At 46.7% G+C, this 12,177-nt stretch overlaps 1 pseudogene; it reads right to left on the bottom strand.

Moving 5' to 3' along the window:
- Window positions 1–10,306: 10,306 nt before the first annotated feature.
- LOC140406460 (josephin-2 pseudogene) lies at window positions 10,307–12,080 on the bottom strand (annotated as a pseudogene).
- Between the last annotated feature and the right edge of the window lie 97 nt (window positions 12,081–12,177).

Raw genomic sequence — 12,177 nt, 5'->3', positions numbered from 1 at the left:
CTGTCCAATCCACCTTCCAGCTCCATCCAAAATATTGGGTAATTCATTAATTAAACTAGGCAGATCCTGTCCTGACCAAGGGATATACTGCAGTCTGCCACCCTTCAGAATCACCGGGAGCACGCTTTTTTCTCTCCTATCCTCAGCTGGAAACTTCACAGGTTTGTGTTTTTTCCGCATTGATTTTCTTCGTCCCCCTAACACTGATTGTCCCCCTTCGTCTTCACTACTTGCTTCTGTCTCTTCTTCCATCTTTCCCTTTATTCTATTTCTCTCCGGGTACCTCTCTGGGTGCTTCCATATCCATGGCTTCTCCAATCTTCGTCTATTTGCCCCTCCGGGTACTTCCCAGCATATCTCCTCTCTTTCTTTTTCCTCTCTGTTCCATCCTACTCTCTTTCCTTCTATTTTTCCCTGTGACGTCTCACTCCCACATTCGGAGAGATCTTCTTCTGTTCTCCACTCACATCCTTTTCTAACATTCTTCCCTTTCCTTTCTCGTTCCTTATCCACTTTCATTGTCTCCTTTGCCCATTCCAAAAGTTCTACCACATTTACTTCTTCCTCCAATTCCTTTCTTCTTTGACTCAGCCCATCCAAATCCTCTTCTGCTTTCCTAGCCGCTTCTTCCATACCTTGTCTCTTTTCTCTCTCCCTTTGTGCCCATTCCTCCTTCGTCATTGGTTCTATGTTATATTCTCCCTCAAAATTCATTGTGCCTGATATAACTGGGTACAGTCCCGTGGAGCTCTGTTCCCCTAAGTATGGGGGCGGGGCTTCGTTTGGATCTTCCAATTCTGCTTTTTCCTGACGTTGCACTGGCATCTGCCTCCTGTCTCCCCTCCATGCCCTTCTTTTCTCTTTCCCCTCTCGTTCAAATAGTGCTAGTATCTCTAACTCCTTTTCTCGCTTCTCCCTTCTTTTGCTCGACCTATCCTTAATTTTATAGTTCTTTATCATTCCCTTCTGGTCCCCACACCTCTCTACGTCCCATGTGCCTTCCTCCGGCCACTGTGTATTGGTCTTACTTGTTCTTTTGGCCCACTTTTTAGAAACGTGTTCTATATCTCCCCTAAGGGCTGGGAACTTCTCCCCTAATGTCTCCACTGGTGTTTTAACTTTGTGTTCCATTATTCGTCTTTTCGGGCTACTGTCACAATTTTTATCACTCAATTTGTCAGAGTTAGGTATCACAGTGATTATCACTTGCTGTATTATTTTCCCGTGTTCAATCCCCTGTTTACCTTTCTCTTGGGTTTCCTTTGCCAATATCTGTAACTCTAACCGGGGTTCCGATATCCACTTCCCCGTAGTCCCCTGTCCCGGCACTATCTTCCTCTCCCGGGCTATAGGGTAGTAGGTTTTCACTTGCTCATCTATGTGTACAGAAACCCTGTATCGGTCAGATTCCTTTATTAATTTCTCTAGAGTTTCCAATTCTATCTCGTCTATCCAATTCCTGTCGGCTATTCCTTCCCAGTCTACATACGGCCACTCATTTTTTATCTCCTCTAAATTAGTTATATGTGTAATCTTTTCCCAATCCAGGGTTGCTTCCGTTTTTGGTAATTTTTAATCCCCTGACTTTTCTTCTCAACCTGTTGTACCAATCTCGCCACTAGGTGGTTTTGTCAGTGTAATTTTCCCAAGTTGTTAGTTATTACCCTACTTGTATTCCGATTCTCCCTCTTATTTCTGTCCTCCACGCCGCTACCTCAGACTAGTTTGTTCAAATTGGTCTTTTACCCTCTCTATTCTAGCTGCTAATCCCCTTCTCTGGGTTAGATTCTACTTCTGTGCTTTTAACTACCGTATTAGGTCAGAGAGCGATCTCTCACTGATCTCTCTCCCTCTCGGTTGACGTCCCTTACCCGAGGTCCTGGGTAGGTTTGGACTGGCAGATTTTCCCACACTTACTCTCTTCTGGGCAAGTCGTGACCTGAAAAACCCGCTCCAAACCGCTTGACTTAACCTAATTGCATTATTTTAGCGTTCGGTCTTTTTCCCGTCTCACTTTTTACCCGTTCACAGACAATACAGTATTCTCAGCGCGCTTTTGCATGCAAAGCTCCACTCTTCAGATCAGGCTCAGTCTCTCAAAATATTTTACACAATTTAGTTTTACCTTTGCAGGATATCTTTTGGGTTGGGGAGATCCAGGACCAGCAAAGAGCCGGGTGCGCCGGGCCTCGAGATCCCTTTTCCGACAACAAGGATTTACATGCAATACAAATTTGCTCACCTTGCTGTCAGAATGCCGGCTTTGGGATGTCCAGCCCCGGTCGGACCTCCGTCTCCGCCACTCCTTCCAGATGCTTTTCTGGGCGATCTCTCTCCGACCCTGCTCGCAGCGCCAATTCTGTCGTGGTTCCCCAGGACGACAATTCGTGTATACCGATTAAAACAGAGAGTCTGAACAGCGATCTTCCAAGCAGTGGACTTTATTCACCTAGCACAAGAGAATAAAATCGGGATGTCCGGAACAATCCGATGAGCCCTCAGGCTTACAGTCTTTTTATGTACATTTCAGCTCCGTATCTCAAGGTTCTTATCTTTCTTATCTTACTTTACAGCCGGACCTTGCTTTGGCCACTATTGTTTTTGGTTGACTTTTATCTGTCTTATTCAAGATTGGTCGCTTCCTTTTTCCTCTCTTTGTCTCTTAAACCATGGTGGTTATAACTCTTGCCCTTATCTACACTTTTCTGCTTGTGCAACAATCGTGGTTTAGCTGACTTAGGCCGAATGTGTAGGAAACATCTGCTTACTTTATTCTTTCTTGTTTATTATGGTTAACTACTAAAGTGAGCCACTAAGCAGTATTCACTGTTTTCCCAAGTGACTATTATTTGCTTTTGTTAATTAGTAATTGCTAAGCTACTTTTCTGGGTCTTCTGCTTTAATCATATCAACTATACTTGATTACATTAGGTCGTCTATTCTATGTTTGATTACGTTAATTCACACAGGGTTACTCTAAATTACATCAGGTTACATAGGTCACACATCCATTTCACTACTTACCTAACTCTACTTTATTATTTCACTAAAACCTATGATTCTGCATGCCATATCTAGCTTATACAATATCTAGTACAAATTCCCAACACTTCCTGCACAATTGTCAGGCTGTGAATCTCAAATCACAATAACTCGTTCTGTTTTAAATTAAATAATTTCACAATATCCTATGTTTGGTTTCTCACAAGGTATTTGAAATGGAGTGAAAGGCATGGTTGTTACACAAAACTACGACTCAATCTTTATTAATGATCATTGTGAGTGGGCCGAGTATGATATGTCCAAGTCTGGTGACTATTTCTAAAATGAAATTACATTTCTATAGCACCTTTCATGACCACAGGATCTCCTCACACATTTTACATCCAGTGAAGTGCTTTTGAAGTGTAGTCACTGCTGTCATGTGGGGAACGATTAGGTATGCCTTAGTAATAAACTTCATCCATAAGTAACAAGGTCAAGGAAGCCATGTTAAACTCTAGCATGAGTGGACTTCTAATTAAAAATGAATACTTTGGGTGGGTCACCAAGGGGTGAGGGGAGGCTCTGGGGGTGGCAACTACATGGGCACCACCATGCCAACCCCTGGATCATGTGTTCCCATTCCAGAGCCAACCCTTGTCCCTGCCCATCTGCCCCAACGACCACCGATAACCTCAACGACTGCTGAGGCCTCTGGCTGTGTGGCTGAAGGCTATTGCTGATAGGGAATTGGCAATTGTGAGCCCTTAAAGTGAGCCCTTCACAGATGCCAAGAGGATTCCCGTGGGTGGGCAGGCCTTGTAGCATGTGGGAGTCATTGCCTAGCATTGCAATCAAACCTTGATGCCTGGACATTGCGCCTGAACACTGCAGGAGACAAGAGCATACACGCAGCATCTGCACACCCAGGGGATCGGACAGAGCCTCAGGGACGTCCACGGCCAGAGGGTGGGTGGGTGCCACGTCAGGTGGGGGGGGGGGGGGGGGATGCCTGGAGAGATGGGCAAAGGGACCAGGGGTCAGCCTGCATTGCTGAAGAAAGTGACAGAGGCATCATAATGTCATAATGTTGTGCAGAGATATTTATTGTGCTGTACATTATCCCACTCCTGGTGGCGTGGTGCCCCCTCCCCCACACCCACGCCCTGTACCCTCGGTGATCCTCGACGTGCCTGGCCCTCCTAACTCTAGCAACTCCTAACACTATGTCTGGCCGTGACCAACATTGACGAAGCTGCACAGGCGTGACTGACACTCATTCAAGTGTCTATCTGAAACCGCGCACCAGGGAATGAACGCAGGCGGACCATTCTGGTTGAAGCCACGCTAACGTCAGTTTCAGCGGGAGTATTGCGGAAGTGGCTGCTGGGAGGTAAGTCAACCTTTAAAAGCACTTGTCTTTGCAGGGGCAGGCCAGTCGATTTCGGCGGGAGTGGAGCTGGCTGGTTAGTCAATTTCAGCAGGAGCTGAGAATTTTTCTTTTTTTTAAATTAGTTTTTTAGGCGGGAACAGGAAGTCGACCCGCGGACGTCTGGGAAGACCCTCACCAATAAATTCTGGTGGAGAGGAAACCCGAGACACTACACGTGTAGTGTCTCCCACCCGCCCTCCTCCTCTAACCTAATAATAAAACCCATTGGTCTGAGGTAAGTACCATATTTTATTATATTATTATTATTTTTTATAAAAATTTAATTTAGTTGTTAGCCAGATCTTGGTAGAAAGTTAGAGGAATGGCAGGGAAGGGAGTGCAATGTTCCTCCTGCAGGATGTTTGAGGTGAGGGATGCAGTTAGTGTCCCTGCTGATTTTACCTGCAGGAAGTGCTGCCATCTCCAGCTCCTCCAAGACCGAGTTAGGGAACTGGAGCTGGAGTTGGAAGAACTTCGGATCATTTGTGAGGCAGAAGGGGTCATAGATAGCAGCTTCAGTGAATTAGTTACACCAAAGATTGGAGATAGGTGGGTAACTGTAAGAGGGACTGGGAAAAAGCAGTCAGTGCAGGGATCCCCTGCGGTCGTTCCCCTGAGAAACAAGTATACCGCTTTGGATACTTGTGGGGGGGGGGGGGGGACTTACCAGGGGTAAGCCATGGGGTACGGGCCTCTGGCACGGAGTCTGTCCCTGTTGCTCAGAAGGGAAGGGGGGAGAGGAGCAGAGCATTAGTAATTGGGGACTCTATAGTCAGGGGCACAGGTAGGAGATTTTGTGGGAGCGTGAGAGACTCACGTTTGGTATGTTGCCTCCCAGGTACAAGGGTACGTGATGTCTCGGATCGTGTTTTCCGGGTCCTTTGGGGGGAGGGGGAGCAGCCCCAAGTCGTGGTCCAAATTGGCACTAACGACATAGGTAGGAAAGGGGACAAGGATGTCAGGCAGGCTTTCAGGGAGCTAGGATGGAAGCTCAGAACTAGAACAAACAGAGTTGTTATCTCTGGGTTGTTGCCCGTGCCACGTGATAGTGAGATGAGGAATAGGGAGAGAGAGCATTTAAACACGTGGCTACAGGGATGGTGCAGGCGGGAGGGATTCAGATTTCTGGATAACTGGGGCTCTTTCTGGGGAAGGTGGGACCTCTACAGACAGGATGGTCTACATCTGAACCTGAGGTGCACAAATATCCTGGGGGGGAGGTTTGTTAGTGCTCTTTGGGGGGGTTTAAACTAATGCAGCAGGGGCATGGGAACCTGGATTGTAGTTTTAGGGTAAGGGAGAATGAGCGTATAGAGGTCAGGAGCACAGATTTGACGTCGCAGGAGGGGGCCAGTGTTCAGGTAGGTGGTTTGAAGTGTGTCTACTTCAATGCCAGGAGTATACGAAACAAGGTAGGGGAACTGGCAGCATGGGTTGGTACCTGGGACTTCGATGTTGTGGCCATTTCGGAGACATGGATAGAGCAGGGACAGGGATGGATGTTGCAGGTTCCGGGGTTTAGGTGTTTTAGTAAGCTCAGAGAAGGAGGCAAAAGAGGGGGAGGTGTGGCGCTGCTAGTCAAGAGCAGTATTACGGTGGCGGAGAGGATGCTAGATGGGGACTCTTCTTCCGAGGTAGTATGGGCTGAAGTTAGAAACAGGAAAGGAGAGGTCACCCTGTTGGGAGTTTTTTATAGGCCTCCTAATAGTTCTAGGGATGTAGAGGAAAGGATGGCGAAGATGATTCTGGATATGAGCGAAAGTAACAGGGTAGTTATTATGGGAGACTTTAACTTTCCAAATATTGACTGGAAAAGATATAGTTCGAGTACAATAGATGGGTCGTTTTTTGTACAGTGTGTGCAGGAGGGTTTCCTGAAACAATATGTTGACAGGCCAACAAAAGGCGAGGCCACGTTGGATTTGGTTTTGGGTAATGAACCAGGCCAGGTGTTGGATTTGGAGGTAGGAGAGCACTTTGGGGACAGTGACCACAATTCGGTGACGTTTACGTTAAGGATGGAAAGGGATAAGTATACACCGCAGGGCAAGAGTTATAGATGGGGGAAGGGCAATTATGATGCCATTAGACGTGACTTGGGGGGGATAAGGTGGAGAAGTAGGCTGCAAGTGTTGGGCACACTGGATAAGTGGGGCTTGTTCAAGGATCAGCTACTGCGTGTTCTTGATAAGTATGTACCGGTCAGACAGGGAGGAAGGCGTCGAGCGAGGGAACCGTGGTTTACCAAGGAAGTGGAATCTCTTGCTAAGAGGAAGAAGGAGGCCTATGTGAAGATGAGGTGTGAAGTTTCAGTTGGGGCGATGGATAGTTACAAGGTAGCGAGGAAGGATCTAAAGAGAGAGCTAAGACGAGCAAGGAGGGGACATGAGAAGTATTTGGCAGGAAGGATCAAGGAAAACCCAAAAGCTTTCTATAGGTATGTCAGGAATAAGCGAATGACTGGGGTAAGAGTAGGACCAGTCAAGGACAGGGATGGGAAATTGTGTGTGGAGTCTGAAGAGATAGGCGAGATACTAAATGAATATTTTTCGTCAGTATTCACTCAGGAAAAAGATAATGTTGTGGAGGAGAATGCTGAGCCCCAGGCTAATAGAATAGATGGCATTGAGGTACGTAGGGAAGAGGTGTTGGCAATTCTGGACAGGCTGAAAATAGATAAGTCCCCGGGGCCTGATGGGATTTATCCTAGGATTCTCTGGGAGGCCAGGGAAGAGATTGCTGGACCTTTGGCTTTGATTTTTATGTCATCATTGGCTACAGGAGTAGTGCCAGAGGACTGGAGGACAGCAAATGTGGTCCCTTTGTTCAAAAAGGGGAGCAGAGACAACCCCGGCAACTATAGACCGGTGAGCCTCACGTCTGTAGTGGGTAAAGTCTTGGAGGGGATTATAAGAGACAAGATTTATATTCATCTAGATAGGAATAATATGATCAGGGATAGTCAGCATGGCTTTGTGAAGGGTAGGTCATGCCTCACAAACCTTATTGAGTTCTTTGAGAAGGTGACTGAACAGGTAGACGAGGGTAGAGCAGTTGATGTGGTGTATATGGATTTCAGCAAAGCGTTTTATAAGGTTCCCCACGGTAGGCTATTGCAGAAAATACGGAGGCTGGGGATTGAGGGTGATTTAGAGATGTGGATCAGAAATTGGCTAGCTGAAAGAAGACAGAGGGTGGTGGTTGATGGGCAATGTTCAGAATGGAGTACAGTCACAAGTGGAGTACCACAAGGATCTGTTCTGGGGCCGTTGCTGTTTGTCATTTTTATCAATGACCTAGAGGAAGGCGCAGAAGGGTGGGTGAGTAAATTTGCAGGCGATACTAAAGTCGGTGGTGTTGTCGATAGTGTGGAAGGAAGTAGCAGGTTACAGAGGGATATAGATAAGCTGCAGAGCTGGGCTGAGAGGTGGCAAATGGAGTTTAATGTCGAGAAGTGTGAGGTGATTCACTTTGGAAGGAATAACAGGAATGCAGAATATTTGGCGAATGGTAAAGTTCTTGAAAGTGTGGATGAGCCGAGGGATCTAGGTGTCCATGTACATAGATCCCTGAAAGTTGCCACCCAGGTTGATAGGGTTGTGAAGAAGACCTATGGAGTGTTGGCCTTTATTGGTAGAGGGATTGAGTTCCGGAGTCGGGAGGTCATGTTGCAGCTGTACAGAACTCTGGTACGGCCGCATTTGGAGTATTGCGTACAGTTCTGGTCACCGCATTATAGGAAGGACGTGGAGGCTTTGGAGCGGGTGCAGAGGAGATTTACCAGGATGTTGCCTGGTATGGAGGGAAAATCTTATGAGGAAAGGCTGATGGACTTGAGGTTGTTTTCGTTGGAGAGAAGGTTAAGAGGAGACTTAATAGAGGCATACAAAATGATCAGGGGGTTGGATAGGGTGGACAGTGAGAGCCTTCTCCCGCGGATGGATATGGCTGGCACGAGGGGACATAACTTTAAACTGAGGGGTAATAGATATAGGACAGAGGTCAGAGGTAGGTTCTTTACGCAAAGAGTAGTGAGGCCGTGGAATGCCCCACCTGCTACAGTAGTGAACTCGCCAACATTGAGGGCATTTAAAAGTTTATTGGATAAACATATGGATGATAATGGCATAGTGTAGGTTAGATGGCTTTTGTTTCGGTGCAACATCGTAGGCCGAAGGGCCTGTACTGCGCTGTATTGTTCTATGTTCTATGTAACGTGACTGACGGATTCGAAGCCGCGGAGATGGGCCAACGCTCACTGAGCGTCTGGTTTAAGCTGCACAGGTTGTTGAAGCCATGCAAGTGGGCCAATGCTCACTCGAGTGTCTAGTTGAAGCCGCATAGTTCACTGCATTTTCTTTCCCTTTGTCTATTTGTTAGATTTCTTTCTCCATCGCATCAGAAAATAAATAAATAAATATTGCCGAATACAAAAAGAAAGAGAATGTCCCGGGTTCTGATTGAGGAGCCGTGAGCTCCATCACAGGGTTCACAGCGGAACATCAAGCTCAGTTAATGCAGAAAGATGGTTGGGACCCACACCTTACGGCTGGGGGACAGGAAAGCTGGCGGATGGGTCAGAAGAAGGATAGAGAACAAAAGGGGTAATAATTCTGAGCAGCCTATATTTAGTGAATAATTAGACAAAGGAATGAGACAATCCAGTCCAGCCGGTGGCTGCAGCTTGCAGCAACACAGTTGGGCAGATAGGGTGGGGCCGCCCCAGTGGATAAAACACAATCACCAATCGCCCTTGGGCCGAGGATACTGAGCCTCATCTCCCTGTGGCCAGAACCAATAGATATTGGGAATTGAAGGAAAAGGAGAGACATTTAGTAAACCCACAGGGTAAGACTAATCCTGAAGGAACACAAATTTGCTGAGGAATAGCAATGGTGTCACTTTACCTGCCTGAAGACACAGGAAACTGAACGATAAAATGAAACAATTCAGCTGGACAGCTGGAAATGAAATACAGGCTTGTGTCTCAAAGGAAAACTCCGTCTGTGAAAAAGCATTTTTGCAAACTTTAAACCAAGGCCTTTCAGAGCAAGTTGATAAGGACAAGTACAGCTCCTCCTGCGATTACCAAGGGGGAGGCTGCCCTAAACATTACAGTCATATATTCTCCCCTCCCTTGTCCTGGCGAGTTAGCAACAGTTATAGTTAAAAATGTAACATTTGAATTTACTGTTCCATTTGAGATGCTAATAAGAGGTTTTTTATTGTGTTTAGTTCTAAAAAAATGTTTACAATTGGTTTGGATAGGAAACTAAACTTCATCTAATGTGAAACTCTGATTTAAATAAAATTCCAACCTCTTGGATTTAAGAGATAGGTTTGAAAGTAAGTAACCCATGTTTAGGTCAGTCTGTTCCAAAACAAAGATAAGACGAGTTTGGCAGCAATCCAATTTTAACTCCCCAGTACATTTGGGTGATAAAAAATGTTGAGAGTGAGTTTTTAAAAATATATTTTTTAATTCTCTTTTCTCACATTTTCTCCCAAATTTACACCCAACAATAATCAATAACAAATATGTCAATCCCCATATCAATAACAACGATCCCATCCTCCCACCAAACCCCAAACATTAGCTTGCATGTTCACATAAACAAATAAAAAGGAATCAGGAATCACCCATAGTCGCCATTAACACACACAGCCCCCCCCCTCCCCCAACCCTCCCACCCACCCACCCGCTCCAACTAATGTTCGATGTTATCCAGTTCTTGAAAGTGCATAATGAATAATGCTCATGAATTGTCGAACCCCTCCATCCTTCCCCTCAGTTCAAACTTAATCTTCTCAAGAGTCAAGAATTCCAACAGGTGCCCCCGCCACGCCAGGGCACAGGGTAGAGAGGCTGCTCTTCAACCCATCAGGATCCGTCTTCGGGCGATCAACGAGGCAAAGGCTACAACATCTGTGTCCGCACCCGTTTCCAACCCTGGCTGGTCGGACACCCGAATATGGTTGGAGTTCTGTAAACATCTTCCATGACAAAAAGTGGGGGGGGAAGTGTTGGAGGGCATTTTGTGATACTGGACTATGATATAAATTATAGGTGGCCCTGCAACTACATCTGTGCTCCCGTATTACTTTTGAATAGTTCTGATGAAACAAAAGGTACTCATTGGCTTCGATGCCTGTTTAGAAGAGGCAATTTGTAGAAATAGATAGTGTATACACAAAAAAGACACAAAATGGCTGTTAGCTATTTTGTGATATAAAATGGCTGAACAAGCCACATTCCCTGTAAACTGTCTCATGAGACCCAAGCGTGGGTATGTATAGAGAGTGTCCCAACAGCCACTGATAACAGCTTCACAGAACAAGACTTGCAATGTATCCTTGATAAGCTCAAGGTCTAAGGCTGTAGACAGGGCACATTAGTTAGTTTTGAATGACTTCTGTATGAAGTTAGGGACGGGTAAGACAACACCCACTTTAACCATATATGTGATAATTGGGTATGCCAGGAAAATTGATTGACTGCATGTAAAAAGTGTGACGTGAATACAGTTGATTGATTGTATGTAAATGAGAAAACAACTAATTCCGCCCCTTGAATCTGTATATTATCCCATGTGAGCTTTAGCTCAAGTGAGAGAAGGTGCTGTCACAGGCTGTGGAGCCTGAGACCTTCCCTACCAGAATTCGGACATCATAAACTGCTTTTTTTACTTATACACAGGTCATCGTGTGAATATTTTCACCCCTAACATTGTCATTCTTTTATTTAATGATGTGATATTCCCAATGAGAGAGTGACCTCGAGGAATTGAGCTGAGTTCTAACTGTACCATCAAGCAACATTGCATAATATTATGTATTAAAACCCCATTCCTGTTTGTTTCAGTCTGGTCAATGAACTTAAACTATGTGACGATGGATCAATATAGGAAATGATAGAGGCAATGATTCAATAACAGTCCTGCTGATATTGTCTCTTTAAACATTTCAAGTTCTTTTTTTAATAAATTTAGAGTTTCCAATTATTTTTTCCACCTTCCCAGCGCGCTGGCTTCATCCGTCACAGCTGGAGGTCTGAGTCAGCCCGCCATCGGCGGCGAGACTTTCCCCCCCTCACCGCTCCCGCTGTCCGATCTCCCGCGTCTCGCGTTCAGGGAGCAAGCAGCCAGCTTCCGTCCTCCTCCACCTCCCTCGGCACCACCAGCAGCAGCTCACAGGGATCCTGGGTGATCTGGTCCTGCAGGAACTTCCTCAGTTCCTCCTCATTCCCGATTGGAACCGGGGCCTTTAGCTTGGAGTCCAGGTTGTAGTAGGCCCCGTTGATTTGCCAGACTGCCACACAGTGCTTGCGCTGGATGGGGAGCGAGACAAAGCCCAGCGTCATGTTGGAGGGAATGTTGAAGATGAAGCCATGGACCCGGCTCAGCACCAAGCTGCTGAGCGACTTGCGTTTATCCCACCAAATCGCAACGAGACCTTGAGTTAGCAAGGCGGCCATGAGGACGTTGACATCATAGTTCCCGGTTCCTAACAAACTGCGACGTGGATTCACCAGAGAGTCGGGAGCCAGCTGGCCGCTCAGCCCATCCAGCTGCTGCTGGGTGAAGAGCGGCTGCTGCAGGAGGTTGTGGAGGGCGCAGAGCTCCAGGCGCTGCCGCTCGTGGTACAGCGGAGGGGGGGGCTCCGACATCCCCACACCCGGGGGGGCTCCGACATCCCCACACCCGGGGGGGGGGGGCTCCGACATCCCCACACCCGGGGGGGGCTCCGACATCCCCACACCCGGG

The sequence above is a fragment of the Scyliorhinus torazame genome, unplaced genomic scaffold, assembly GCF_047496885.1.
Source record: "Scyliorhinus torazame isolate Kashiwa2021f unplaced genomic scaffold, sScyTor2.1 scaffold_546, whole genome shotgun sequence".
NCBI lineage: Eukaryota > Metazoa > Chordata > Chondrichthyes > Carcharhiniformes > Scyliorhinidae > Scyliorhinus > Scyliorhinus torazame.
This window is presented reverse-complemented; position numbering and strand designations above follow the sequence as displayed.